This window comes from Micropterus salmoides, unplaced genomic scaffold, assembly GCF_014851395.1.
Source record: "Micropterus salmoides isolate LMB-PRFRI ecotype aquatic unplaced genomic scaffold, ASM1485139v1 Ms_hic_scaffold_2, whole genome shotgun sequence".
NCBI lineage: Eukaryota > Metazoa > Chordata > Actinopteri > Centrarchiformes > Centrarchidae > Micropterus > Micropterus salmoides.
In genome coordinates, this window is record NW_024041150.1 from 45,051,745 (window position 1) to 45,058,552 (window position 6,808).

Consider the following 6,808-nt stretch of genomic DNA (forward strand, 5'->3'; position numbering starts at 1 on the left):
TCAGTGCCAGATCACAGATGAGTCTCCCTGAGTCCAGGTTTACATGCAACATAATTCCCATTACAACATACTGTGGTGGAAGTCGGTATAAAATCTACTGATATGACTGCACAGCTGCTGTCATAAAATGCCAGTGGGTTTATGTAATTTTAAAGTTATAACTATTATTTTCAGTGTTGATGGAGCAACTACAACGTTAGCATTTTGTTAGCCTAGCCCTGATCGATCAGAATTCCATTCAGAAAACGAGCATTTTAAAAGTTGCAGTATGTAGCATGAATTCAGACTTTGATACACAAAATTATGAAACTCACCGGAGACAGACAAGCGCTCTGCAGCGGAGATGAAACACCTGTAGTTGGTGATATCCTGTCACCGGTGAAATTCCCCGAGCTGTGTGCGCAACACAACGGCGTCTGTTTTTCCGTCGTATTTCTGACTTCCAGATACAAAGCACGCCTTATTTTTTACAGCCCATTTTGCCAAATCACTTCTTAGATCACTTGATTCCTCCTCGGACAAAGTTCCAATTTCTGAATCACTTTCACCATCACTGTCCGGCGGGTGGTGATCATCTCGATACTCGTCTTCTCCTGTATCAGACTGCTCCTGTGTAAAAGAGGGGCCTGGATTTTCATCTGAGGGGCCTGGATTCTCATCTGAGTCACTAGACTCCACCAATGCGCGTAATTGTGCATTTTGTCGTCTCCATTTTTTGTGATACATCTAGGAGTGAAAATAAAAACTCAATATATTAAAGCCTAAATGTTTTATAAACAAAATCATTAAATTTGAAAATAAGTTATAAAACATTAAATCCAATTAGGTAGGCTGTGCTCATTTTTTATATAATATCTTCCACATCAACCTGTATTACAATTTTACAAAAATGTAAATGATTTTTTTTTTAAGGGTTACAGTTACTTTCAGATTCATATAGATGGTTGGGTTAGGTATGGGGACAACTCACCGTTGAAAGAGACTTTCAGTTCGTGTTCTTCCAAATCTCTGGAAAAGAGAAGTAAGAAGAATGTGAAATCTCAACCTTATTTTTCAAGTTTGTGGATGGAAAGTGTGTCAATGTGCCACCTTCGACCAACAGAGACATCCCTAACACACAACGGCGGTTCGCGGTTAAGCTAGTCTGCCCAAACACCCAATATTAATTAACACAATACGTATTAATATATGGACAAGATTCAGGCACACTCAAAATTTATTTTGTTTCTATTTCTAGTTATAAAATGTGGCTTTAAAAACTTTGCTTACCGTTTGAGCTGTTACCTCCAAATTCACGACGACGACGACACAGACCCACTTCGCGCATGCGCAAGTGTCTGGACCGTCTGAGCCAATAGAATCCAGTTCTAGTCACCGCCTTGTGTGATGGACAACCACTGTCCTCCAATCAAGCTTCGATGTTCCAAAACGAGCTCTCGTGCTCACCTCACACACCTACTCAAACAGTAACGGACGTATTTTTAAACTTAAAATAGGCGCGCATATTGTCATTGGCTAGTTTCCTGGAAGACAGAAAGATTAACCAATCATGAAGTACACCGGTGAAACAACCAATAACAGTATTTTCAGCGTGGTTACGTAGCGAAATGTGTATATTTAGTTTATTTGCAGTCTGTATTTATTTATTTAATTGGTCAAATGGTGTTTTCATGACAGCGTTTGAATAAAAAATGCATGGTAAACTGTTAGGCAAGCACACAGTAAATCCACACAAAATCACGTAAAGCAAAAAGTTTCAGCTTGATTATTGGAGAGTTGTCTATAATGATAATAATTATATTTTAACATATTGAAAGGTGGTATTATCAGAATATCATTAAATGCTAATAATGATCATAATAATACTTTATAAGGCAGATATTTATGTTGTATGTTGTTGAAAACATTACGTTGTTTCAACGTACAGATCTTGTAAAAATTTCAGCGTTGATTTAGAAGTGTTTTTGTTAACATTTTTCAACCATTTAGCATTAAACGTTATATCAACGTTGTTTCACTGTTGAAACAACAACTGACATTATTTCAACCATATTTCAACGTTGAAGGTCGGTCATATGCCGGCTGGGTTGGTATATCGGCCATGGTTGATGACAGAAAAACTGGCTGACTTCGTTGTGTAAAGCAGTAGGTAAATGCATGTATATCTTGTTAAATATTCGTGTACACGTATATAATGGCATCACCTGTCAGTATTTTAACAAGATGGTTTGATTTAGGCACTACTGGAACTGTATGCTGGGATTTTGGGCGACCATTGTGTACTAAATTTCATGGTAATGCCAGCGTGCATTAAGTCACACCGTGATATTGTACTTTTTCACTCGAGAAATGTTACAGGTTTTACATTAATTGTAACTCTGAAGGTAACAGACGTTGAAAGTGCGTTGAGTTGTGGGTTTGGTGGAACTTGGTGAAGTGTAAGTGTCATTTACAGTTGCACATTTATTACACTGATGTTGATATAAGTGGGTTTATGGTTGTTAACATGATTTATTTTATGTTTTCTGTCGATAGTCATAGCCCACTGCTCTATTTTCTACCATATTTTTACTGTATTTTATTCTGCCTCTTCTTTCTTCTAATATTTTTGGCTGTTAGAAACTGTGAAATTCAGCATTTGAGCTGGTTACGTTAAAGACTCAGTAGCATATCACCCTGTGAAATGACCTGCACATGTGGTCAGAAATAAACCTGGAGCTACAAGAACCCCTGAAGTAATTATGTCCTGTGTGGCATCTAATTCCACAGGCTACATATTATTAAATATATGATAGGGCTACTTTTGTTTGAGTACGTTTGTCATTTTTTCTTTTACTTGATTGATTTTTTTATGGGAGTAATTGTACTTTTACTCGAGTAAAGATTTCAGTACTCTACCCGCCACAGGCCAGCGGCACCAGTAATAACGCTGACATGTGAAGATGAGACAGACAGCAGAGGTGAAGCAATAACACAACACAGTCAGAGTCCACAGCACCAGTAATATGGTAAGCATGATGGTAAACTGATGCTTGGTCCACAGAGTGGCCTGACCAGGGACAAACTCCTGGGCCACTTTTTGCCCCGGGATCCTTGACCGTAAGAAACTTGTGTCCTGAAGTTTAGAAATCAGTGAGATTCAGATTTTTTTAATGGAGCTTATTTAAAGTAATTCAGTCCAAAAACGCTGACATGTGTGTAATCTGAAATCTGTGCGGATACCTGGGACCTCATGTGTTTTGTGTTTTGGTTGAACTGCTCTTGATTACAGCTCAGTTCAGATCAACAGCTGATGGAAAACTGGTGGAAAATGATTTAGGTATTTATCTGACATCTGTGGGTTAATTCAGTGAAGCTTTATTGGCAAGAAAACAGACATTTACATTGAAATATAAAAAAAACATTGTGAAATCAAATCATGTACAGGGTATTAATGTTACTCCGCAGATTAATATTTTACAACATGAAGCATTGATACAGATTTATCTGCCAACATTATGGCAAGTGGTTACATTTAGTGAATAATTGTGTACTTTAGTAACAGTAGCAGTTTTATACTGTAAATATTGTGTTTTAAGTCAAAGATATGACCGTGTGTGTCAACAGTGCACAGAAACACTGTTCAGGTACAATGTGCTGTGGATTATACTACAGTTTACAGTACTGGAGAAACCAGAGTTATAATCTGCAGCGTACCTTCGTTCCAGGCTTTGAGACAACGTCAGCAAATGTAAACACGTCCACAATAAAGAACTAGTCACATTTTTAATCAGTACATAGTATTGATACAGATATAGTATTGATGTATAAACATACAAAGTTCTGAGTAGACAGAGAGATCAACTTGTGCATTTACAGAGATAGCGCTCACACAGGCCCTGTGTACGGGAACACGGGTGTTTACAGGGTAAAAACGCAGTTTGGCCATTCATCCACATAGAAACGCAGTATCAGGTCACTGAAAGCGAACACTTTTGCAAACTCCTGCCAGGGTGAAGATTTTAAGCCGGTGAACCGGTGTCCATGCGGACTGGACCACAGTCTTGTTCAATAGCAGACTTATTTAGAAACAATTCTCACGAAACACAAAACCGCTCCCTTCCACACTGAGACTTGACGAGAAGTTGTGAGCTACAACCAACACAACACAATATATTTGGCATTACCTAGTTAAACTTTTCCGTTCCTTCTGAGCCACAGCTGTCTCTATTTCAGTTTGGCTGCTCCCACCGAAACATCAGTGTTTCTCCTTGTTCCCTCCGTCGGTGGTTCCTCCTTGTGTCCAGCTGTGTGACCTGCAGAGCAGAAACAGGTGTGAGGTATCAGCTGTCAGCAGGTGAACAGAATGTCAGACATTATCTACTGCACTTTGATCACATGACTCGTAGCAGCTGTTTCCTCTAAAGTCTCATCAGCAACATCTTTCTAAAACACAAACATCTGATCTGTGATGTTTCTCAGCTCAACTACCAGGAGCCTTTACTACGAAGCAAGTTCAACATGCCCAGGATGTCTTTTGTTATCTGGCTTCACGGATACTAACAACCACGATCAGGCTAAATGGTCACATGATGCTGGTTATTAACCTGGTAAGTCAACACAGGGTTTCAAAATCCAGCCCTGAGCGCGTTCATATAAAAAGAGGCTAATAGTAATAATACTAGTGGCGAAAAACTGAAACTCATTATTTACTGTAAATTCCCCCACATAACAAAAGGTCTCTGTAATATAGAAACAAATACAACATGATGTTAAAATCAACTAACATATGTTCATAATATTCAGCCTCACATAAAAAGAAAACTTAAACCCATTTATTTTAACGTCTGTGAGAGGATGTGTGAAACAGACGTAGGTAAATAAAATATATAAAAAAACAAAGTGGAGAGTAGGTTTAGTGTCACATCTTAAAAATCTACAACAAGTAGTAGCCTACATGGTTTTAGAGCTTCAACCAGTCTGTAGGATGATGTCAATAGTTTCACCGCAGAAAACATAAACAGTCTGTGTGATTTCCTACAGATGGTGATGTCATTTTCCAGAGAGCTGATTGGTCAGTAGGCGGACAGTGTTTATAGAGTTGATCTCTTATCTGGAACATAACCTGCTCCAGAGCAGGTTAGCCGTTCAGCATAAGTTACCATGGCGATCTACCCCGGTAAGAAGTGAACCATCGTCATGGTGCTGAAAACCCTAAGTTACCTGGATAAGCTCAAATCCTGCTTCGTGGTACAGAGAGACAAAGAGACACTCTGAGCTCGACACACTCACTGGATCTGTCAGCCTGATGTTGGAGGGTTTAGGGCGTCTGTCTGTCCTCCTGTGTGAGATGTTTTTCCTCTGCGTTTTTTAAAGAGTATCGTTCCAACAACAGCAACAAGAAGCACAGTAACAACTGTCAGACCGACCATCAGTCCAACATTTCCATCTGTGTGAGAAGCAGAAACGGGTGTGAGGTATCAGCTGTCAGCAGGTGAACAGAATGTCAGACATTATCTACTGCACTTTGATCACATGACTCGTAGCAGCTGTTTCCTCTAAAGTCTCATCAGCAACATCTTTCTAAAACACAAACATCTGATCTGATGTTTCTCAGCTCAACTACCAGGAAGCAGCTTCACCTGAGAGACAAAGAGACACTCTGAGCTCTACACGCTCACCTGAGAGACAAAGAGACACTCTGAGCTCTACACGCTCACCTGAGAGACAAAGGACACTCTGAGCTCTACACACTCACCTGTCACTGTCAGCTTGATGGTGCAGATGGGTTCAGGTGCGTCTCTCTTCTGCGTCCTGAGTTTTTCACTGCAATCCAACACTCATATGTTCCAGTGTCGTTGATGTTGACGTTCTTCAGAATCATAGAAGCGTCTCCGTCCTTCATCTTTGGATCTCTCAGCTCCACTCGACCAGAATAAGATTCACTTACGCCGTCATTTCTGAAGAAGAAGACATAACCATCATCTGACTTCAGGTCAGTTCTGATCCACTTTATCACTTCTATGGTCAGCACCTCTGTGACTCTGACACTGAAGAGTGGCGTCCTCTCCAGGCTTCACCTTCAGCTCCTGTGTCTCTGAACAGAAAGAGAAAAGCCTCCAGTCAGGACTTGTAATGTTTCCTGTTGTTCAAACATCTTTTGATGGAAGCAGCAGAGATCAGGTCTCTATAAAACAGCACATGTGAACTCAGCAGCATTTCAAACCCTGTTCTCAGACAACTTGAGTCCCAGCTGCAGAAAGGAGAGACTAACTCCTCTGCTGCAGCTGCACGCTGACTTCATGTTGCTCATTTCTACAGCTGTCAGTCAAGTCGTCCTCCGCACCATCAGACAGGAGACATTTTACTTTCATCTGCTTTCTGCTTGTTTGGAGATTATTGATTATTGATATTATTTCCCATCTGAATACAGACATCAGCATTTCTGAGCCTGAACAAACAGCTGAAATATTAAACATGTGAAGTTTATTATTTCCTAGAAGCTTTGAATCTTTGTCCTTGTTTTCCAAATGTGTCCCCAGTCTGTCCGTCCTCTACTCAGACTGTGTCTGAACTACTTCTACTGAGGAAAGAGTCCCTACAGTATGAAACTGCTTTACTTCTCAGAGAGACAAATGAAGCTGCTGGATCTGCATGGACAGACACCACGAGAGGGGAGAGGACACATGTTGGTCTCTGCTGTCCATCCGTCCACACAGTAAACTACAGTGCTGGACAGGAACAGAGGTCAGAGGTGGAGACTCTGTTCACAAGTCAGCTCATAATAAACTTTACAAACATATCCAGCAGCCTAAAGAGTCAAAGTCTA

At 40.2% G+C, this 6,808-nt stretch overlaps 1 protein-coding gene across 1 annotated transcript in view; it reads right to left on the bottom strand.

The window, feature by feature from the left end:
• Window positions 1–3,751: 3,751 nt before the first annotated feature.
• The window catches only part of LOC119911718 (titin-like), a 305,379-nt gene continuing 302,322 nt past the window's right edge, over window positions 3,752–6,808 (bottom strand). The window contains exon 7 of the mRNA XM_038730624.1: window positions 3,752–4,295. The gene's annotated coding sequence lies outside the window, so the exon portion shown is untranslated. The remainder of the gene's footprint in view (window positions 4,296–6,808) is intronic.